Below are 24,698 nucleotides of genomic sequence, written 5' to 3'. Positions count from 1 at the left end.
CTGCTTCCTCTAGAAATGCTTTATTTCAAGCACTCGTTTGCTGGTCTCCATGCAACTGACAGGACATAAGTGATTGTTTTTCTTCTCAATGTTCTAGTTCAAAGAATCTCACAAAATAAAAACAGCTTTCAGTCCTGCGGCTAAGGCTTCTTAAGTAATACACAGCCGTTCTACAGAGTGACAGCTTCCTGTACGTGCATGCTGCTAAAATGTATGAGTGAAAGATGACTTTGGAGATCCTCAGAAGGAGTAGCTCAAGAAGTTTGTGTCCTTCCACAGACAGAATGAGAAAATTACATAGTCAGGGACAAGGTGAAATCAAAACTGTTTTTTATTTGGCTCTCTCCTCTGTTGTTAGGATTATTATCTGTACTGTCTTCAAACTGTAAATCTGGTTCTTCCCTTAGCCATGTCATTACAATGTTGGATTTTTTTGCCGGGGAGGAAGAATCTAACTTGGGCAGAACAAAATGACAGACCAATATAATTGGTTTAAAGGGGAAAGATTCCTTCCTTTAAATAGTATATTTTAGGAAAATAATGTATGGGGACAATCAAAAATTTGTGGTGGCTTTCTGGAATAAAAACAAGGGTTTAATTAAACATCTATCCCAGAACATATATTAGTTCCCTACTTATAACAGTGTAGTTACAGGGTTTATAAAAATATCAAGATGCTGTAAAAAGTTTCAATTCAGGCTGCAATTTTTGTCCTCCCCATTCTGTGTAATTCCAGGAGCAGCAAAAAGTGGTACTATGGTATTAAAGGATATTTCTACTGGAGTGACAAGTTTAAAAACTATAATTAGAGATATTTGGGTGATAGTATACAGTGAGTCCTACCAGCAGTGAAATGACATATGAGCTTATCTTTGCTATTGATGGCAAAACCATATAAAGAGGAAACTTGCAATGTAACTCATTGAGGGGAAGATTTCTAACCTTAGATTTGATACTGAGAGCCACAAACCAAGCTGGCACCTTCATGGTCTGCATTACAGATTTTCTATTTAGCTGGACAACGGGAATCTGCTGTTACAATAATGTCCACAATTACAACACTCTTGAGTGTGCATTGCATTGTAATGTACTTGTTTACTTTATTCTGTGCCTTTTGCTTATGGCAATAGTATATCAGTATGGCCAAGAGCCCAAGTCTAAGGAAATCATTGCGCCTCATTATTTGGTAGAGCTGCCCTTAAGATAGATGCAGGTGAGAGTCACAGGAATTTAGTTTCCTTTCTGAGATCGTTCCACTGTAACTCAGATATCTGTCTCCAAAGAAAATCCCCTTTCAGCAGAGCTCTATAATTCTATAGCAGATACGTCTGTACCTCAATCATTTAGTCTGTTGAGGATACTCAGTCACATTTAGCAGCACAGTCATAAGCTACACAACACAGCAGAACAGACTTTTTCCTCTCTTTGTAGAAGATGAGTTGAGAAAACTAACCAGCATATTGCTTATATTTTTCCTATCCACTTTCAAAAATATGTGAATCTCTAAACAAAACTGTCTGGTGTTCCTAAGATAGGTGCAGTCAGCTAGGACTTTGCATCTCTTAGCTCAGTCCAGCAGAAATGTGCCAGCCATGAAATGGCCAGACTATCCTGGAACTTTAAAGGGGAGCTCTTCAAAGGCACAAAAGGGAGTCAGATTCTCCACTCCTATGGAAAATCAATAGGAGCAAGACACCTAATTCCCCTTTGCGCCTTTGAACATCTAACAGTTCACTGGTCCTGAAGGCTGAATACCAATAAATACATCACTTTGTGCAAGATACAGTCCTGAAAATTTCACCAGACCTACAGAAAAGGAATGTATGTGGAAGGAATTCTTTCCCTTTGAATAGTGGTCAGCATCTCAAAGCTGGAAAGCCATGAATGTGACTTGATCATTGTGTTGAATTATTTATAAAATAAATTGTGCAACTTTGTGTTCACATTGTGTTCACTTTGCCTAGTTCAGGTGAGAAAGTAGACCAGACAGGCCATGGGCCAGTAGCAGGATGGCTACTGTGCAGACAGTGGAGGTCTACAACGTGGATAGTTGCTAGACACAACTCCAGGCAAAGCAGTGGTTGGCATACCAGTGCTCCATTAGGAACACTTTGTGAATATAAGGTGGTAAGGGGACCACGAGGTGATTTGGATGCTCTGTTCCTCAGCTATAGACCAGATCACATTGTGAGGCATATACTGTGACTATCTGTCACTACATGATAAATGTTAAATGAAATTCTTATTAATATTTTGCTAAAATGTAATAGGAAAGTGCTGTTTTCCCATAGCTGTATTCACTCTAAACTGTTACTTAATGTGTCATTAAGTCTGATCAAAAGCAAGTGTACCTTAGTTTCCCTAACATAGCTTATATTTGACTGAAAGTAACTGGCATACACCTCCTCCCATCCAGCCATGCCTGTTATCACTATTTTAGGGCTATTAATTCACTGAAATATACTTTAATGTGCTGTAACACTTAAATATGGCACTTTGGATGTGCAGTATTATTTTGCTCAATTAACTTATGGTCCCCATCAGTGTGAGCATTGTCAGAAGTAATATCAGTTATGCTATTTTCAAGTTACAGTTTTTTGTTCTTGCTGATAGGATGTCCTTTTCTCAGATATTAGTAACACCCATTGAATTGTAATAACACCTTTGTAGTCCATACAACACAAAAATTATAACCCAGAGATGAGCCCAATCCCAACCTTAGACCTCAGTCCATCCCATGCTTTGCTGCACATTGGGCTACCCACACTTGCTATCCTTGCCTGTCAACTGTCCTTCTCTCCAAATCTTCCCATTTCATGTTGAGGTGCTTGATGTCATTCAGAACATTCCATGTTATTCACAGACTTCCTCTCTTTCTTCTTGCGTTTTCTGGTTTCCATTTGTAGACGGGCCGGACTCACCCCTGCAGCGCCTCCTGCTGGTGACTCCAGGGAATTAGCTCTGTTCCAGCACTGGAGCGCCCTCTGCAGGCCACTGATCCGCCTGTCCTCTGGTCCCCCGTGTCCCTCCCTTGACCTGGTGCCCTTTTATATGGGGCTGCTGCCCCCTGGCAGTAACCCCTTTTCTCTCAGGGCTTCCCCTTCTCAGGGAACCCCCACCCTCTATCCCCACCTTGCCTCAGTATATGGCTACTGTCAGTCATTGTCTAGCCCCACATCCTGGGGCAGACTGCAGTATCAGCCTACTCATCACTGGCAAGGAGGGTTTGGACCTGCTGCCTTGGCCTACCCCTGGGCTGCCCTCTGCAACCCCCCAGTACCTGTTAGCCCAATACTAGGCCACATCCTGGGGCTTTCCAGGCTGGAGCTCCCCAGCTCCTCAGCCTCTCCCCAGCCCTGCTTCACTCAGGTATCCAGTCTCAAGCTCCCTGCAGCCAGGCCCTTCTCTCTCTGAAGGCAGAGAGAGACTGTGTGCTTCTGGCTTCCTTGGCCTTTTATAGGGGCCAGCTGTGGCCTGATTGGGGTGTGGCCCAGCAGCAGCCACTTCCCCAATCAGCCCAGCTTTTAGAGCCACCACTCAAGCCCTGCCAGGCCGCTTTTAAACCCCTCAGGGCAGGAGCAGGGGTCCACCCTGCTAAACCATTCAAGGGCGGTATTTGGTAAGTGTTCTTTTTCCATTCTCAACACGTGTCTCAGCCACTGATGTCATCTTTTGTAGATTATTTGAGAGGGTGCCTTGTCCAGTAATTTTTCTAACTTCATTCATCTTCCTATCTCTATATGTTCCCAATATTCTTTTCAGACACTTGTGATGAAATGCATCCAGCTTTTGCGTCTCTTTCTTGGTAAGTTGCCCTGTCTCACTGCTGTATCTTTTGATGGTGATAACTATTACTTTGTACATGCTCAGTTTTGTCTTGAGGGAGATGTTTTTGCATCTTCCAAATGCAGTGTTTGCCTTCCCGGTTCTTATTATTTCCTCAGATCTGGTACTATCTTGGCTGATGGTACTTCCAAGATATGTAAAATTGTCCACCTTCTCCAGTTTCTTGTCTTCAGTTTTGATTTCTGGCCCAATCCCAAACCCTTGATCAAACATCCTCAAACTCAAGTGTTTGAAATCCAAACCCAGATCCAGATGCCCATTTTGCAAATGATCCCTTTTCTGTTTATAATGAACAAAAAAAACAACTGTCTCCAAATGTGGATGTATCAAATCTCATTCAAGTCCAAGTTTTACAACTTGAGACCAACCTAGTATATAAAAATTATTGGATGAATTTGACTATTTGTGGAAATGAGAACCCAAAGGGACTTATTTAAAGCCTAATATGGAGAAAATTGTTCAAGATTACCCAGATAATGATGTCAGTCTTAGGCAGCATACTCCTGCCATTCCAAACCGGGGCCTTTCCTGAACAGAGACTTAGGTTCCAAAGTATGTGGTGGTTTTGAAGTCATCTTTACTTTTATTGGGAAGTATACAGATTCATTTCTAGGATACTGAATTCTTTTGGCATTCCTTTCAACAGCAGCTAGTTGACAATACCTCCTCTGGTAGGAGCTTGAAATTTAAGTGGGTTCTGTGTATTCAGAATGTCCCAGACCAAGTGCTGAACTCACTTACTCCTGATTTGAGTAACACCTCTGAAGTCAGTGGAGCTATGGACTTCACACAAGGGTAACTGACAGAATCTATCCCTCAGTAGCTCTAATGAGCAAAATTTGACTTAGATCTACACACTGGATCTTAATCTTGATATTCTGCTCTCTCAACATCTCTCAACACTACTCTTGAGACCAGAGCAGAATATCATTGTCAAGATCTACCATGCAGTCTGAAAGGAGATTTCATCTGCAAGGATTTGAAACATGGGGGTTCAACTCTGATCTCTTACGTAGGTATTTTAAATGCATGTCACTCCATTTACTTCAGTGGAGTTACTCCTAACTTCTGATCCTAAGAGCAGATTAGGCCCAGTAAGTGAAAATATGCGCTCAGTTGTTCAAGCATAACTCTTATTGACACCTATGGGAATTGTTATGTGCACATCTGATGGCAGAATTTGGCCCAGGGTTTTCAGATCTTAATATTTACAAAACAGATTAAGTGCATGTCACTGACACAAATATATAGTTTTAATACTGCAGGGTTTTAAAAATTTATGTTCATGCATAGATGTGATATATCAGTAAAAGTGATGGAAGATCTTCCTAGTTACTGTGCTTATTTTCAGAGAACAATGACATCATTCAGAAAACAACTCTCCTCTGTGTACCACTTGCACTGACTTTCATCCAGCACCACAAAAGTTTTCAGGGTAATATGTTCTTAATTTACTCCCTTCTCTAGATTTTTCTAATCTGTGGCTGGTACGATCAATCAATTGTGCACACACTTCTATTACCTGCGCTGTAAAAAATATTTTCTATGTATTTTTTTAAATAAGCTTTAATGTGTAACCAAGTTTGTGCTCTTCATTCTAGATTTCCAAGAAAAAAAGTACATGTAATGAAAGGCCAACACTAATATTAAAGAAAGAAAACAATATGAGAGACACTGTCAGCAAAGTCTTGCTCTCAAGTACACATGTAGAACTCAGAGAAAATGCTGGGGTTGCATTTGTGTAACTGGGAGCAGAGTTTGGCTTAAGGGATTCATCCCATTACTAAAAAAACTATAACGATTTGATCGTACATAGCACAAATGTGGAGTATTGCATGTAGATGTGGAGATGAAAGATAAAAAGTGATAAGCAGCATGGGGAACATGGGAGAATACCACTGGATGGCTGCCAAGTCACTCCTGCCTAATAGCAGGAATGAGGTCCAAAAGGGTTGTTGGTGATCCCTTGGAGTTTGAGAACGATTGTCTTCCATAAAATGATAGCTGGGCGGATCCTCAGGTGGATAATGAGACTGATCTGGGATCCATAAATCTTGTCCCAGCTGGGGAAGACATTTCCCAATGGAAGGGGAAGATCTCAATTGTTGACTCGGGTTGCGGCACATTCTTTCCTCCTTTCCCGTTTACTCTGTTAGATCTTGAAATACTGGGATCCTTGCCACAAGGTTCGTTTCCATTTTGGTGGGTCAAGGGCTTGGGTTTCCCATGAGTTTGTCAATATTGCACTTCTTCGTGTTGGCTCTGAGGGTGTCTTTGAAGCACTTTTTTTTCTTTGGGGGGGGCCGCCCCTCATCCGTTGGCCACGCCTTCGGGAGTCAATTCTCTGGCATTTAAAGAACATGACCAGCCCACCGGATTAGGTGGTGGATGATCATAGCTTCAATCCTGGAGGTTTTGGCTTGGGACAGAACATTGATGATTGTGTGTCAGTCAATAGGGTAATACACAGCCAAATACCTCATTAGCATACTGATGATAATACTTAAGCCAATATGTCCTCAGACGTGCCTGTTCTTTGGCCACTCTCCTATTTTTAACCCTGAACACTTGTGACTAAAGGCATGGGTACACTGGGATCTGGACATTTACTGCCACTCCGTGTGAAGGACTATGCTCAATATTTAACTTCACTTGTACTTATGAACACTGAAACACAACAGTTTTGTGCACCATGTAAAGATCTGGGAGGAATCTCAGATTCCTGAGGTCAGATAGTCCTGAAGTTACGGCATTAGACGGGAACTTGGGAAATTTGAGTTCTAATATATCCTGTGCCATAGGTGTTCTGGGCGATCTTGGACAAGACACTAAGGGTACAGTTTTCTATTGCTCTGTGCCTTGTGTAGTCATTTACATTAGTGCAGACTGAGTGTACTATACTGCCAAACAATAAAGGTAGCACTTTGCACTGATGACTACACAAAGTTCAAGACAATAGTGAATGTGGCCCTAAATCTATCTGCTTCAATTCCCCATTTCTCACATGAGGCTAATACGTCACTGTCTCTCACAGGGATTTAACATTTGTCATTTAGATAATATGATAAGTGCCTTGGAAAACATTATATATAAATTAGTTCCAGGGTAAAGGTTCAGGATCTCATTTAACAGTGCCGGTCATAGATTTTTTTTTAAAATAGATCATGCATCTTCACATTTCTCATAACACTCTTCATATGTTTTTTTTCTTTCACACACCCCCAAGTTCACTTGAGCTACCACCTCTCTATTCTTCCCTCTTCTAATTTTGTTCTCTCATCTCAGTTCTTTTTTCCCCCTCATTCACCTCTCCTCCCTTTTATCACCCACTCTTGCCTATGTCACCTTTCATGTCGCTTTTCCATTTTCATGCTTCTCTTCTTCCCATCACTCTATCTATCACTTCTGAAAAGCAAGCCTCATGTCCCTTGGGCTGGCCAGTGAGTTCCACAGCTCCAGGAAGGTGACCTAGCAGCTGTTAAATCTGACCGAAAATCTCCAACCAATGTAAACATGATTGGATTTGTGATTTTTTTTCTTAAGGATTTGGGACTCAAGTCCTTAGCTGTAATGCAGCATACAAGATATATGTGTATGAAAAAGACTGAATCTTCAGATAAAGTAATTCAGCAATGTGCCCAAAAATAGTCTTAAACAGTGTAAAGTTATCTGTTGGAGAGTAGAATCCATGGATTCTGTAGTAAGTATAGATTTGAGCTCTCTTGGCTTATTGGAAAAAGGAGGCAGAATAATAGAATTTGTTCTGTCACAGAAGAGTCTCTTGTGCTGCTAATCAATTCTGTGGCCAAACTTGCCATTGTGATCTGAGGCTTTAGCTCTGCCAACTCTTCTAATTATCTCTTTCCCTTCTCCTTTAGTAGCTTTTTCAAAGGATCTGAGTTTTCACATTGTCAGATTATGCAATGCGGTGAATACCACACCATAAATGCTTTACAAACATAATACAGCATAAATGTCTTACAAGTGCAGTCTCTTGCAATGGTAAGTGAAAGGTGCAGTATGGATATTCTTAAGCTTCAGAGTTGTGGTTACATGATATAACCCTTTCCTCCCTTTTCTGCACAGGTTATGAGGTAGCAACAGTGCTTAATTTGTAATGAAGGAGATGCCAAGGCTCAAGTAATTAGGTCCCAGGGCTCAAGCAATTTTTTTACATTCATACAGCAAGCCCAGAGATGCTGGGGCTATGAAGTGCCAAGCTTACAGGTGCCAGGGCTCAGCCCTGGCAAGCCCCAGAACAAATTAAGTTCTGGGTTGCAGATTTTGTGCTCTATGATTAGGTTAAGAACAATTAGACCATATGAGTACCATCATATCTCTTCATATCTTCCACTGACAGGTAGCACAATAATCCAAGACCAGTTAGAATACTCTTACCCATCATGCACTTTGTTATATTTCCCTGAAGCAGCACTTTTTAGAGGCTCTACTACAGGGGTGGGAAAACTACAGCCTGAGGGCTGTTTTAAGCCAGCCCGTGAGCTCCCGCTCGGGAGCGGGGTCTGGGGCTTGCCCTTCTATGGTGCTCCGGCCAGGGCGCTGGGTTGGGGGCCGCACCACGCAGCTCGGCCCCGCTCCAGACAGGGCAGGGGCCGCACCAGGCGGCTCCCAGAAGCAGCCACATAGCCCCACTCCGGTGCAGGGTCAGGGGCCGTTCCACACGGCTCCTGGAATCCGCAGCATAGCCCTGCTCCAGCTCCTATGCACGCCACTGGCCCCCTCCAGCGTTCCAATGGGAGCTGCAGGGGCGGTGCCTGCAGATGGGGCAGCGCGCAGAGCCACCTGGCCGTGTCTCCATGTAAAAGCTAGAGAAGGGACATGCCACTTCTTCTGGGAGATGCTTGAGATAAACACCGCTCAGAGCCTGCACCCCTGAGCCTCTGCCCAACCCCCTGCCCTAGCCCTGATCCCCCTCCCACCCTCCGAACCCCTCTGTCCCAGGCCAGAGCACCCTCCTGCACCTCAAACCTCTCATCCGCCAACCCCATCCCAGAGCGCGTACCCCCAGCCGGAACCTGCACCTCTGCCCCAGCCCTGATCCCCCTCCTGCCCTCCGAACCCCTCGGTCCCAGCCCAAAGCACCATCCTACACCCCAAACTCCTCATCCCCCAACCCCACCCCAGAGCCCACACCTCCAATCAGGGCCCTCACCCCCTCCTGCACCCCAACCCCAATTTTGTGAGCATTCATGGCCCACCATACAATTTCTATTCCCCGATGTGACCCTCGGGCCCAAAAGTTTGCCCAGCCTGCTCTACTATATACAATGGCAAAGCATCAGCCAGCAAGCATATAAACCCAACTCTTCGAAGTTCTGTCCACTGGGAGCAGTACCCCATGCACTGGTGGCAGGTATCTAAGTACCTGCTCTACCTGTGGGCCAGCATGCGGTGGTATGATTGAAGGCACAATGTCTGCTTTGACTAAAGGGAGATATAATGTATTTCTAGAAACTAAAACCTGCTTCCGAGTTCTGTTTTAAACATCACTGCAGCATAGCACTTGGGAAACCCAGAAGTAACATGCTACAAACCTCAAACAGCACTTTTATTGAGCAAAGAGATGATTCCCAAGAGAATCTGATGATTAGCTGGCTAAGTCAGGACATCTGCAGGATGTAAGAATAATAGAAGGAAGCTGGGGTTTTGGCTACCACATTTATAATTAGCAATTGTAATGCTCTTAGCGGCGTTCTCCTGAAAGAACGTGAATATTCATGTTGAGGCATAGCATTATGTTTCAGTGCTTTTTGTAACTATAGCCACTTGCATAGAGTCAAGCACACACTCATATTAGGAAGTCAAAATGAGTGTTCCAAATGCTTCCTGTTGAAAATTATAAGGAAAGAGGTTGTTTGTAAGAGGGGGGTGAGAAGCATATCATCCAAGAGCTCACTTAGGCAGTTAGTTTCCTAAGTAATAGTGCTGTTTGTGTCCCATTTCTCACTGTCTATGAAAGGTCATGCATTCATCCATCTCTTGTTGATTGGAATTTCATATGTAGCTACTTTTCAGTCCCCAGTTGAGACTGTAGCTCATACAGGCTTGAATTGTTACCCCACTGAACTATGATCACTTTAAAAAAAATTGAAATACCTTGTTTAGTTCTAGTCCTTTCACAATTTAATAACATGCATATCTTGCTCCCCTGATCAGTGTCTCCTCTAAGTTTGTCATACAGGAGAGCAAAAGTGTACAAGACACACCCCATGTCTCTAACAGCAGCAGAAGGTACATTAAATAGAAAGTATCAGTTGTGCCTCTGCAAAGCAGTGGAAATGTTGCTCCCCTATCTGCAGCTTTTTGGGGGCATAAGTTTTTGTGGGTAAAAAAACTTCACTTCTTTAGATGCATGAAGTGAAAGTTACAGATGCAGGCATTATATAATGACACATGAAGAGAAGGGAGTTACCCCACAAGTGGAGAACCAGTGTTGACAGGGGCAATTCGATCAGGGTGGATATAGTCCACTCCCAATAATAGATGAGGACGTGTCAATTCCAGGAGAGGCAAAGCTGCTTTTGTAATGAGCCAGCCACTCCCAGTCCTTATTTAATGGTGTTAAATTTGCAAATGAATTTTAGTTCTGCCGTTTCTTTTTGAAGTCTGCTTCTGAAGTGTTTTTTTGTTCAAGAATAGTTACTTTTCAATCTGTTATAGAATGTCCAGGGAGATTGAAGTGTTCACCTACTGCCTTTTGTATGTTACCATTCCTGATGTCCGATTTGTGTCCATTTATTCTTTTACATAGGGACTGTCCGGTTTGGCAAATGTACCTGGCAGAGGGGCATTGCTGGCCCATGATGGCATATACCACATTAGTAGACGTGCAGATGAATGAGCCCTTGATGGTGTGGCTGATGTGGTTGGGTCCTCTGATGGTGTCACTAAAGTAGATATGGAGACAGAGTACGCAATGAGGTTTGCTACAGGGATTGGTTCCTCTGGTGTGGTGTGTAGTTGCTGGTGAGTATTTGCTTCAGGTTGGGGGGTTGTCTGTAAGCGAGGACTGGCCTGACTCCCAAGGTGAGCGAGGGATCATTTTCCAGGATAGGTTGTAGATCGTTGATAATGCGCTGGAGAAGTTTTAGCTGGGAGCTGTACATGATAGCCAGTGGTGTTCTGTTATTTTCCTTGTTGGGCCTGTCCTATAGTAGGTGATTTCTGGGTACCTGTCTCGCTCTGTCAGTCTGCTTCCTCACTTCCCCAGGTGGGTATTGTAGTTTTAAAAATGTTTGATAAAGATCTTGTAGGTGATTGCCTCTATCTTAGGGATCAGAGCAAATGGGGTTGTATCTTAGGGCTTGGCTGTAGACAATGGATCATGTGATGTGTCCTGGATGGAAGCTGGAGGCATGTAGATAAGTATAGCGGTCAGTAGGTTTCCAGTATAGGGTGGTGGTATTGTGACCATCACTTATTTGCACTTTAGTGTCCAGGAAGTAGATCTCTTGTATGGACTGGTCCAGGCTGAGGTTGATGATGGGGTGGAAATTGTTGAAATCCAGATGGAATTCTTCAAGGGCCTCCTTTCCGTGGGTCCATATGATGAAGATGTCATCAATGTAGCGCAAGTAGAGGAGGGGCGCTAGGGGACGAGAGCTGAGGAAGTGTTGTTCTAAGTCAGCCATAAAAATGTTGGCATACTGTGGGGCCATGCGGGTACCCATAGCAGTGCCACTGCCAGTGGGGTCCCAGGCAGATGGTACCACAGCATAGTTAACTTTTGCCATTGATGTATTCCTAACATCTGCAGTTATGGTTGTCCATTGCTCTTATACTATTTATATATGTGAATTCAGGATATAGTGCACTCTACAAGAGGGATTCATTATCCGAGAATGGGAGGGTACCAGGAATCCATACATCAGATATAAGAATATGTGGCCTGACTGTGATGAAGAGGTATCTGATGCAGAACCAGCCCACTTGTTAGTGCCATCTTCAGTGAGTGTTAGTGGCATCCATCTCACAGTGCAGCCAGGGTGAGACCCATCTTACCAGTTGGCCATACTTCCTATGGCATTGTGAACCTACTGGTCCTGTCTCCTGCACTCCAGTCAGCCAGTAGATCTCCATCTACAGCACTAGCCCTATACTGACACTATCTTTGGTCCTGTGTTGTCCAGGGAACTGACTATATCACTTGTGGAGACTCCCTTCTTTATCTTTTTTTGACATGGTGCACTCTTGCTAACCATGCTCATGGAAGTCTCCATGCTTCCATTTAACTGCCAATCTGTATTTGTATGTCATGTTCATCACCATGATGTGAGTGCCTATCGTACCCTGCAGAATGTGTTTTGGGGAGACTATAAGGATCAACTTCTTTAACATTGTGAGCATATTTTTGTGTGCATCTTTCTCTCCTGGCTACATGTTTGCTCAAGTGGATGAGAACCCAATATTTTGGTCTCACTTGTTTTTGTCACAGTGAGCATCACCTGCACAAGCATCAATTGCAGACTCTCTTTTGGCTGGGCCCTAATGTGAAAGCTGCTCAAGATGGGATCATTAAGCTCATTCTTTTAGCTATATTGTTTATCTTAATATGTGTCTATGGATACTTGGTGGCAAGAGAACAAAATACTAAACGTATCCTCTGCCACCCTCTGCAAATGGTCTGACTCCTTCTGAAGCTACTGCCAATGATGTCTTGTAAACTAGACAGCCATTGCATTAGCTTTGCTGCTCCTCCCCAACTCACACTCCAGTCTTTGGTCTGGAGTTAATGGGCATCACCATTAGGATGCTCCTTAAAGTCCCATCAGTTTGAGGACCAGAAATCTGAAGGTCCACCCTTGCTCTGGGCTGGCCTCTAAGTCTACAGCACTGTGGTTCTTTTTTTCATTAGCACACAACATGTCTATTCTAAATCCCTCTGTCTTGCCTCAGTGAGCACTTTATTATCACACACAAATGTCACAGGGATGGCTTTTCCCCTTGCCATTTGTACAACAGTATATTCTCCAAGATTCAATTAAAATTGAACTTCAAACCATACTGATACAGACAGTCAAACCTACTTTAAGTGAGGAAAGATCTGCATATGCAGAAAGGTTAAGTAAAACCAAGACAACATAATGACAGTTGAGGGTGTTCAGCCACTCTGAAAATCAGCCACTTATTTAAGGACCCAGTTCAGCAAGTTACATATGCACATGTTCAGTTTTATGCATGTGAGTGTTCCCATTGGCTTCAAGGAGATTACTCGCGCTTAGTTTGCCACATGGGTAGATACCTTGCTGAATTGAGGACCCTGGTACCCAACTGGATTTAGTTGCCCAACTTTATGTACCAATATTTTAAAAAATTTTGCTTCAGTTTTTTGAATGTTGTCTTGAGTTGGGATTATTTTTTTTAAAGCAGCAACTTGAAATCTGTAGCTTTACAAATCCACTTTCGAAAGTTTGGAAAGGAGACATGAGTGAAAGGAGGGGGAAATAATTTCTTTTTAGGAAAAGAAACTGTAGAAAAAGCATTTTTCTCTCAGCATATAAAAATCAACAGTTCAGACTTGTTCAGATTCTAAACATTTGCAGATAAACATTAGCTTGGTGTTTGTTGAAGACTTACCTTTAATTCTAAAGTAAAAAGGATTTAACATTAAACAATATTTAAATTTTGGATTGTGTTCATATATGCAGATGTGCAACAAGTGAAATAGTTTCCATCCTAAATAATGGGATGGCATTGGAAAAGAGAGAGAGAGTTCAGAAACAACATGGCCAGATTCTCTATTACATAGAATCTAACAATGTAAACAAATTAGGAAGCTGGATTTTTTTTCATTCAGATGAAATAACATTTGCACACAAGACGAAATAATCCAGAATTCTCATGGATGGCAAAAGGCATGTAAAAAATCATTCTTGCTAATAACCCTCTGAGGGTCTAAGCCTAGACTGTTGGGTGTAGCTGGAACAGCAATTACAACTGCTGGGGAGACTCTTCTTTCTCAGACAAATGCTGGCTTGGGGTTGGTGGAAGGAAAAGGAGTGGCATCCTGTCTGTGTGAATTTCCCTGAAAGTAAAACAGTGATGGCAGAGCCAGGAAAGATGCTTTTCTATGATAGATCCAGTGTTTATTGTTTTGTACAATGTGGTTAGGATTCCTAAACACAGCATTCATGCTGAAATGCATTGTCTTATAGAAAATGTTAATACATGGATTTGAGTTGATAAATGGGTTTGCCCATGTGTGGGGGAGATGAAATAATTCCCAGAAGATGCTGTTCCGTGTGCAGGAACATAATTCAGAACTATTTCTATGTCACTTGTATCAAAAAGCCGATAGTACTGTTGTGTGTACCTAAGACAACTTCACTTAAGGAATAAGGCATTTCCCAGTTCCAAGTAACATAAAGACTGCAGCAAATGTGTTGTTAGATTCCTTTCTATCAGTATGAAACAGACAATTGCCTCTTTAAAGTATAGTATGCTTACAGGTTTTGTTGCTGCTTACACTCCACTATAGTTCAAGCTTGAGGAGAGAGGAAAAGCAAGGAAAAAAAGTGATGTCAGAGCCAGTTTGTTACAACTCCCAAAATTTGGATACAACCAAACCCTGGTTTGGCAACCCATGGGTAGAGAAGTATCTTGTAAAAACACATACACACTACTTACATATACAGACAAAATCATACCCTCTCTTCACTGGAGCTAGCTAAAACAGGATTTTCAGTTTGCAGGGAATTCTGAAATTTAGGTAGAACTTGCAATTTGTCAACAATTTGTTCAACCAAACTATTTTCATGAAATATTTCCCCCCATATAGTAGCACTTTGACTAATGTGTGAAAGAGTGCACTGTGTAGGTAGGGACCAGGGAGCATAATGGCAGTAGTCTGTGTGGAGAAGCAGAAGATTGTGCTTTGACTCCTGGGTTGCCAGTTTCTTGTTCCTTGAACCTGCATGATCTAGGAGGAAGAGAATGCAAAGGGAAAGACCATTTCACATTGCCCAACAGCAAATTGCCTCTATGTTTATCTGGGAGACTATTTAATAGAAAATAAGTTACTCAATGCATTTACCTATTTTTCTATTTGAAAACTGTCCACACAAAAAATCCCAAATTTTCACTTCTCTTCAATTATTCAGTGAAGAACTTAGTGTGCAGATCATGCACAAGCAGATAATTGTTAATTTTCTATATGTGAAATTCTAGCTGGTTTGATTGGGAACACCAATCATAGTATGTTTCCTTTTCTTGATTGAGCACAATCCTTTGAATCCGGTTTCTGTTATGAATATTCACAATTATGCATCTGAAATTTGCTTTCCACTTAAGATGACCTGGTAGCAAATGTGAAAAATCAGGATGGGGGTGGGTGGTAATAGGCGCCTATATAAGACAAAGCCCTGAATAGTGGGACTGTCCTATAAAATCGGAACATCTGGTCACTCTATTTCCACTAATATTCTGCTATACTTGTATAAAATATGCTGTTTTGGCAAATGTTCCTGCCCAATCCTGCGAGACTCTTCACGGATGTGAAAACAAAAGAAATGCAAAGCAAATTTAATTTAAAAACTCAAATGTATATCTATGGAAAAAAATTGCAGTGTTTGCCTAGTTCTGGAGTCTAATACTATTCCAGGGTTGGAAGGATATTAGCCATGATGTGGTGCTTTCAGGGAGTGGTCAAACACAGAACATAGGGAGTTCTCAAGGCTCTGTCAGGGCAAAAGCAACATCTATGTTCTGTTGGTTGTGTTACAAAAATAGCTTTCAAAAGTGGTGGTATTTCATTTAATATGGATTTTTTTTATTCTAGCTGCTGTTCCCTGCATATTTTTTTTACTGAAGTAATTGTGGATTTGTTTCTGCATTTGAATTCTTTTGTATTCATATTGTCTCTATAGTATGTTTTCCAGAAGAAACATTTTAGAGAACTCTTCTGTTACATAACTGACAGTGAAGTAAACTGGGTAAATATCAAATTCAAGCATGGGGGGGGGGGAATCAATACTTTTTCTCCTCTCTGCTCCATATGTGGCCCCTTGCCTAACTTTCTCCACACTGTTCATACTTTGCTCTGAATACAGATTTCTTGATCTTCATGGGTTTTTCTATTATGCTTATCACTGTAATATCTGAGTGCTTCACAAACATTAACAAATATATTCTCAAAAAGTCCAGTGAAGTTAGGGAGTGGAATTATCCCCATTTTACAGATGGGGAGCGGAGGCATAAAGATTAAGGTCAAAAGTATTCCCCAATTTTGGATGCTCAATCTGAAATCTAGGACCTGATTTTTTTCAGAGTACTTGGTTTTATATAGCACTTGGTGTTCAGAGCATAGCTCCCACTGACTTCAGTTGCAGCTGTGAGTGGTCAGCACTTCTGCAAATCAGACTCCACGGTTCAGATTGGGCACCTGGAAAATGAGGAACACACAATTAGTGACCACATGTGAAAAGAGTTTGGTATACGCAACTTGCCTTGCATCACACAGGAACTCTGTGACAAGGATAGAATCCAATTCTCCAGGGCAGAATTGATTGATTGACTGACTTACTTGATTGACTTGATTGACTTACTTATTTACTTCCTAGCTCTCCTCATGGACTAGAACCCCTGTTGTACTAGGTGCTGTACAAATACAGAACAAAGAGACAATGTCTCCCCCAAGGAGCTTACAATCGAAGTATAAGACAAAAGATGGATATAGGTGTTTTTAGGAGGAATTTGAAGGAGGGTAATGAGATTGCTTTGCACATATATACAGGGAGCACTGCCCAAGCATGAGGGACAGCCTAGGGGAAAAGCACAAAGGTGCTTGTATGAAAATTTAACATGTCGGACTCTATTGCACATTGTGTGCCAATTGGGGGTTCTTGATGGCGAGTGAGTGATAGGGTGGGGATTGACTGTGAAGGGCCTTGAAAGTAATGTAAACAGCTGCTGTCTGAGGCGATAGACCAGGGGTAGGCAACCTATGGCACATGTGCCGAAGGCAGCATGCGAGCTGATTTTCAGTGGCACTCACACTGCCCGGGTCCTGGCCACTGGTCCAGAGGGCTCTGCATTTTAATTTAATTTTAAATGAAGCTTCTTAAACATTTTAAAAATCTTATTTACTTTACATACAACAATAGTTTAGTTATATATTACAGACTTCTAGAAAGAGACCTTCTAAAAATGTAAAAATGTATTACTGGCACACAGAACCTTCAATTAGAGTGAATAAAGGAAGACTCGGCACACTACTTCTGAAAGGTTGCCAACCCCTGTGATAGACAGTAGGAGCCAGTGGGAGGCATGCAAAGAGGAGTGACCTAGTCAAAGTGATGGGCTAGGAAAACTCTTTTCAGTGGCTTGCTGAATGGATATTAGCTGGACAAGACTGCATTTGTCAAGGCCAGAGAGAAGAATGTTGCAGTAACTGAGGTACAAGATGATGAGAGCTTTAGCTGTGTGGATGAGTGGGAGAGGCAGTATCGTGGAAAGGTGATTCAGAAAGAATCAGCAAGATTTAGATATAGCCTGTATGTGAGGACGAGGTCAAGAATGATGCCCAGAGTACGGGACTGAGCAACAGCCACGATTGTGGTGTTGCCCACAGGGATTGAAAGAGAAAGTAGTGGGAAGGGTTTTGGAGGGGAAGAAAGTGTGATGACAACCCTGATTCATCCCAAGAGCTGATCTATCCCATGCACTGAAGGAGGCAGGGTTCCTGTGGGGAAAAATACTACGTAATCATGTAACTAATTATGTATAAGGCTAAGATTAGTCATGGATATCTTTAGTGAATTTCATGGACAGGTTATGGGCAATAAAGAAAAATTCACGGAAGCCATGACCTGTCCCCAACTTTTACATAAAATATCCATGATAAAATGAAGGGGCTGGGCAGCTGCACAGTGGCTGGGAGCTCCAGGGCTCCCACCAGCCTGAGGACTTAGAGCTCCAGGGTTCCCTGCCCCCACGACTGCGGGCGGCTACGGAGGTCCCCTTGCTGTTGCTGCCACGATCAGGGGGCTGTGGGGGGTCCCCCCGCTGCCCATGACAGCTTGGAGCTTGGGGGCCCACTGCCTCAGACAGCAGGGGTACCTCATAGCTCCCTGCTACTCTGGGAGGCAGCGGGACCCTGCAACTCCCAGCTGCTGGAGCTGAAGTCATGGAGGTCTTTGGAAGTTGCGGATTCCGTGACTTCCACAACCTCAGTGACAAAATCATAGCCTAATCATGTATGATGATGCAAAAGGGACCAAATTGGGCACCCTCTGTGAGGTGGCATATGCACAGTCTTCTCACACATAGGAGTGGAGGGGAAAAATCTTTCCCCCAACTCATTACTAGAATATCAATTCTTCAAGCCCTAGAAAAAAAAAGAGGCTTCTTGTCTCACCTAAATTAATAGCAATCTGTTCTTGTTAGTCTGTCATTCTTCTGCGAGGAGCCTTGCAACCTCTTTATTTCATTCCCCTTTCTCTCACTCCTGAAGAAGTAGCACATCCTCACACCAGGGAATCTGCACAAATCAATTTGCAATGATCCTCTTGTGGGCTATTCTGGCTGCTTTCTTTTGCAGCCTTAAAATGAAGTAATAGCTAGCCTATTATCACTTTAAAGGGAACTGGACAAGGAATTGGATTGAAATGCGAGCATCTGAATGCTGTGTGGGCATATTGTGCCTGATCCTGCTCTCACTGAAGTCAATTGCCTTAACTTCAATGGAAGCAGGATCAGTAAAACCTTAAAATCAAATCCTGGCCCCATTGAAGAAAAGGGCAAAACTCCTATTGTCATCACATGGAGTGAAATCCTTTTCCCTACTGAGGACCTTGTCCTGCATTGAAAGGGGGAGTCAATGTCTCTGCAAGCAAATTCCTGTGGAAGGCTTTTTGTGGGAATGGAGATCCATAGATGAGGAAAGAGGTGTAAGGGGCAGTGGGAACAATACATTCATAATAATTCAGGGGTGAAGCCCCTCCCCCTTCACAGGTGGTTTTGGGGCCTACTGACAGCTGGGGAAGATCTCTTCCCCATCCCCTTCAACAGAGGAGTTTGGAGGAACTTGTGAAATATTGCGAATGTTTCTCTCCTCCGCCTCCCCACCAGTTGATATTTGTGTGGGATGAAACACTGACATATTGAAAGACAAAGGTACACATTCTGAAAGTCACTTTTCAAGGAGAGGAGAAATCTAAACCTTGCTCCCCTTCCTTGCCATCTTGATGCTTCAGAAAAACAGAGTCTGCCTTTTTGGAAGTTTACCTTATTAAATAACTGGTTTCTAATAGTCTGAATCATGCAATAGGTCTGTTCTCTAAGCCATGTAGGTGAACACTGACTTCCAAACTGCTGCCCTAATATCCATCCAATAAAATGACTAAATTGCTGTAAATTATTTGGTGTTATAGAAATTGTTATAGAACATAAATGCCTTGACATTAGCTGTTTTAAAAATTAAATGTACTATCTCTGTCCCTACATTTTTTGTATCAGAAACTGTTATTTTGTGACAACAGTCTGTTCCGTCAATATCCTCTGGTAAATACATCCTAAAGATGTGAATAAGAGAGAATTGCCTGATCTAGGATTCTGATATCGTCCTGGGCCTGACTGGTCCTGAAGTTCGGGAGGGAGAGGAAACCTCATAATGTTCTCACACCATGATTAGGGGGATGGGAGGAGATTGGATGGATTTTATCCCAAAAAGGTCAGTGTTAAAGTAACATCACTCATTGTTCTGTTGGACAAGCCTCTCTCTCAGCTCACCCAATCACTGGACAAACAATAAGGAGGATTCTGAGAGAAGTAACTTAACTGGGTGCACACTAAGAGCAGAGATTGGCACATGAACCTAAGAGTTCAGTAAGAATAAATGGCAGAAATGAACTAGTCAGTCAGGTCTTCCTTGTTCTTTTGCTAGACTACACAGTGATGAATAGCTGGCAGACCCAACACTTCATTTTAATTTTAATTTTTCATGAGTGAGTTTTGCTTGATGTCAGAACATAACTCCCACTAACCCTATTCAGAGTTATGCCTGGGCACCAAATATGCCCCTCACTGTTCACAAGATTGGTTTACTGCAAGAAAACAACATACACCAGCAAATCTCTCAAATAGGACAGGCTCCTAACAGAGCTATGAATTCTCTTAACATTCAGAAAAACAGCATTAATAACTACCACCATAAACTAAGTCTAAAAACTGCAGAAATAATAATAATAAAAATATTTATAGAGGGAATGCATGAGTTGCACTAATAAAAGACCCTTCCTTCAGATCATCAGTTCATGAGTTTTGTGAGCCTGAATAATGGGCACATATCCAAAATAATAAAACAAAATCATATCACACCTTCACGACCACTAGCTTTCCCCTGGCATTCCTCAAAGGTGAATTGCAACAAATATACAAATTTTAATATGTTGTAACTACTCTGTCTTCTACTATGAAAGGGAGTGAATTTCATAATATTGACTGGAAATCACACTTTATTTTAAATTAACTTTAAAAAATGGTCATGGCAAATGGACCTGGCATGATATATAGACAATAGCATGGTGCTCATTGACACCGCACCACAAAAAGAATAATCTGCCAACAATGGTGTCAGTAACATTAACTGGCTAGCAGTGCCTCCATGGTCTTTACTGGGCAGCAGTCATGACCAAGAAAATATAATAGCGTGCTTAGCAGTCTAATCAGCCACTTTGCATTATTGAGATTCTGTGGAAGCAAAGACTTAAGTCCCCACTTCACCCTCGCTGGTCAGTTTGCTCTTTAAGTCTTGTGAATTAGATGCATTGAATACCATGCTTTCAGTTGGGACCTTAAAAGCAGACATAAGGAGCCTGATTCACCACTGATTGCTCCTTGCATAGTTATTTATACTTGTGCAAAGTGGGTGTAAAATATTACTAATCCATATTCTCCACTCCCACCCCTGGTACCATCTTATCTCTGCTTTACACAGCTGTAGGACATTCAAGTGACAATAGCTGAGAACCAGGGCCCTGTTATTTCTTCTGGGTGGACATTAAAGAATCCATGTCACTTTCTAAAAGTGTAAAAGATTTTTTTTACTGGTAGCCTTGGCCAACGTTTTCCCTACGTCCCAAAATTGTAGTGAGGTTTACTGTTAATGTTTAAAACACACATTACTGTGATGCCTAGAGGGCCCAGTCAGGATCAAGGCTAGATGTTTTACAAGCAGGTTCAGATCAGAGTCACAAAATTTACACTCTAAGGAGATGAAATATGTGAAGAAGGGGAGAGGAAAGGGAAGGAATGAAGTAAAATCTATAATCCAAACAGTATGTGTGCATTTTTCATTAGTATAATAAATAGACAACCATGTACCAGCTAGCTCAACCTGGACATCATTAACTGGATTCCCTATAGGTGTCATGGTAGAGAAGGATCTTGAGAGAGCTAAAGGCAAAGAGGGTCTTCCTGATTGCCACCCTTGTGCCCCAATGGTCGGAGAAATTGTCCCTTAATATTTATTGAAGTAAATGGAGTTTCAAGTCAGGCCCATAGTTTGTAATGTGTGTTGAGATGAAAAGAGCTATATAAATGCCATTGCCATCATTTCTATTTTCTATGATTCTGGGAATCACCCAGCACCATAGGGATCTGGCCCCGGAATAATTATCATCGAACAGGAGGATGCAGTTTAGATTTTAAAATGTAAATTGTGTTAATTGCCAATAATGTGAGTTTTGCTTCCTTTGATAGTAAATTATTTAAAAAATAGTACAGTCTACTAGCGAACCAGTCCTGAACTCTGGGGTCATTCAGACCAGGATCTGAACTTTGGGGTTTAGGCCTATCGATAAATAACACTAAACAGAAGGTAAAATAACACTATAAACATGAAAGAAATACAAAAACAGCAACATATGGTACATAATGCAATTACAAATCAGACCCCCACAAATCCCTAGTCTACCCCAATAAGAGAGCCCCAACTGACCTTTTAATAACGCCACAGTAAAAAAAAACAGGATATTTTGTCTGTGATCCAATTTGAGGACCTCAGGGTTTGTTAGTTTTTCTGTTTGATGATTTACTATTACCAACTCTTGTACGTCTAAATGTAACTGTTAGTCTTGTTTAATGCTTTAAATTACTATTTGTAGCACCGTATACAGTTCTAGCTTAATTCTCAAACTCAGACCAGGCAGTGTGGCCAAAATCAGATGTCTGAAGAAGTTTGTCTATTCCAGTGCATTCAAATCATAACCTACGCTCTCCTCTAAGAGTATATAAGAGGTGAATTAGAACAGCAGAAATGCTGTCATTAAGAATTTAAGAAGGTAACCAAGAATTAGATAGTCATTTCCCTTTTTGGTTATTTATTTAGTACCAAGCTGTAAAAATGTCAGATGTAGACAATCCTTCATTTGACATTTTTTCACTTTGTTTCCTTGTGAGGAATCTGTCCCAGCAGGGACTTAAACCTGAGCCCTTTAGATCCCCAAAGTAGTAGTTCTACCTGCTGCGTTAAAGGAGAATCTTGGTTAGCTAATAGCAGTGGAAAGTGCTGTCATCTTCTTTCAAACATCAGGACATAATAAAGAACAGACCATTTCCCCCCCTCCCCATTTTCCTCAGCTACAACAGCAGAATGTTGCACTTTGCTGCAGCTCATGCACTTTATTTGTCCAGGGCTTCATTTGCTATTTTCTTTCTTTGCTTAACATCACAATTTACAAGCAGGTGCTCAGGTACAAAGTGAAAAGGTAAGGAGAGTCTTTGTTCTTTGACATTGGGAGCCGTGATCAGCATCAGTATGAGTTGCAAACATAGGCAATGTGTCTCGTTATGGAGCTATATTAATTCTCCCTTAACTAAGGTTGAAGCTAGGATCCATTATGAGCCCAACTTTGAGCCATCTAATATTTTGGCTAAAAACTAAACCAAAGTGTCTGAAACTCCATTTGCAAGATCTCGTGCCAAGGTAGATTTTTTTTTCTGGAAAATCCAAGGTATTTTGGAGATGAATTCAAAAAGCAAAATCACCTTGCAACTTTGAACATTTACCTTTGTGTGTTTGTCTTAACTGCAGATCAGCCTGACCAATTTGTTTCAAGCTACTTGCCTTGGCAAGGACTGGTATTTCTTGGCATGGAGAGTGCTTCCAGGTAGAATTATTTAGTTCTTAGGTCATCTATACCAAATTTAGGAGCTTTGCAGAGTTCTCAAATCCACATATTAACTCTTGGAGCTTAGGCAGCCTAGAGTAGCTGAATGCAGGTTTCCTAGTTTTCTGTGATGATGCATGCCTATCTTTGTCTAACTTTACAGTGATGAAATAGCATGTCCAAACAGATATGTACATAGACACATTGTTTTTCTTGCATAACAAGCAAGACACTGCAGGATTTTCAACAGACAGAGCTGAGCAGAGGGTGGTGTTTCTACCCACCATCATAGACCACACAATTCCCTTGAAGTTTGGAACCCTAAGCTACCACATATCTCAAGATCTCCATGGAAATGAGCATGCCTTCAGAGGCCCACTGACTTCTAACAACCACCCTCCTGGCCTCTTTCCCCAGGCAGCATGGTTCCTTCATTAGCTAAGCTGCCAATAATTGCTTGACCGTGCAGCTATGCTGCATCACTTGCAAAAGGACATTGAATGGAATATCTTCAATATCTTTGTCAATATTACTGGGGCAATAGGAGTCCCAATCCTAAATATGTAAATCTCCAGTGGCCAGAAGGGGACGGGTGCAGGCACAGAGATACATGCTGCAGAATGGCACTCATCCATTCCAGTCCCTCCAGCTGGATTCCAACTTCTTTGTCTCTCCTCTTTGCTCACAGAAGCAGAGAGGAGAATCTGTTCCACAGAGACCTGTGAGAAAGAAGGACAGAATACAGCATTACTTATGTGTGTACTTCTCCCTACCCCAGCACTGGAATTTATGGGTCACTGACCTTGAAATAAGGAATACAATATTTCCCGTATTGTGCATCTGTTACTCACAGATGTTTCCACTTTTCTTTTCTGTGCCTCCATTAGTCCCATACCTGTGCCAGTGGCCCCAGCGGTTTAGAAGCTCTCCGGTTCCCTGACTCTTTGGGGGGCAGGTCCAAAAGAGAAGAGATATGAGTAGCAGCAAAGATGGGTGCAAACTAATGGAGGGGGTGAAGTGGGAGTACGGCCCCTAGTCCTGCTCCTTTGGGTACAGCTGAGTGGTGGCACAGAGGAGTTTTTCCCCACTGCTCTCTACTGGTAGAATGGAGCAGGGAAAGTTTACCCATGTTTTTCTGCTCCTGACCATCACTGCTACCCAGCTATAGGTGATATTTGCCTGTGCTATGCTCCAGTTGCCACTGCTGCTGTTGCCGAATGATGGAAACTTAAAAAAAAATACATGTAAATATCCTCTGGTGGCATCTGGAACCAGCTATACAAATCAAGTTCTGCAAGGGGCCACCACTAGACAGACTAATGTTGACAGATAGTTGGATTCAATATAAACAACTCAGTTATAGGGTCCAGAAAGTAAACACGTGTGCTCTCCTGCTTCATGTGGGATAATGGGGAGTACTCTTAAAAACTTGATGGTTTTTTAACCTGGAAAATAAATAGTTAAGGGCTGTGTGAATGCCTGCAGTATTGCCTTGTCCTTTCCTTGACTTACTATAAGACATCTTGAATAGCAAAATGAAGTTATTGAGTGCTCTAAGACCACTGTATACTTTTATAAGGGTGATCACTGAAGTTGTATCCATACTAAGGAGGAAGAATCCCTCATCACTTTGAGTTATGCTTATTTTAGACCAGGAGGGTAGGACTTGTTTTGGGCCTGGGAACTTATCGGTTGCTGTAGGAGAAACTCAGATCCCTGAATCTC

General features: G+C 42.1%; 1 long non-coding RNA gene across 1 annotated transcript in view; it reads left to right on the top strand.

Annotated features, from left to right (window-relative positions):
* Positions 1–3,761: 3,761 nt before the first annotated feature.
* Positions 3,762–24,698, top strand: part of LOC120399374 — a 32,697-nt gene continuing 11,760 nt past the window's right edge. The window contains exons 1-2 of the long non-coding RNA XR_005595116.1: positions 3,762–3,805; positions 5,198–5,281. This is a non-coding gene — a long non-coding RNA (uncharacterized LOC120399374). The remainder of the gene's footprint in view (positions 3,806–5,197; positions 5,282–24,698) is intronic.

Source organism: Mauremys reevesii, linkage group 2 (genome assembly GCF_016161935.1).
Source record: "Mauremys reevesii isolate NIE-2019 linkage group 2, ASM1616193v1, whole genome shotgun sequence".
Classification (NCBI taxonomy): domain Eukaryota; kingdom Metazoa; phylum Chordata; order Testudines; family Geoemydidae; genus Mauremys; species Mauremys reevesii.
The sequence above is the reverse complement of the archived record's forward strand: the minus strand, read 5'-3'. Positions and strand labels throughout refer to the sequence as shown.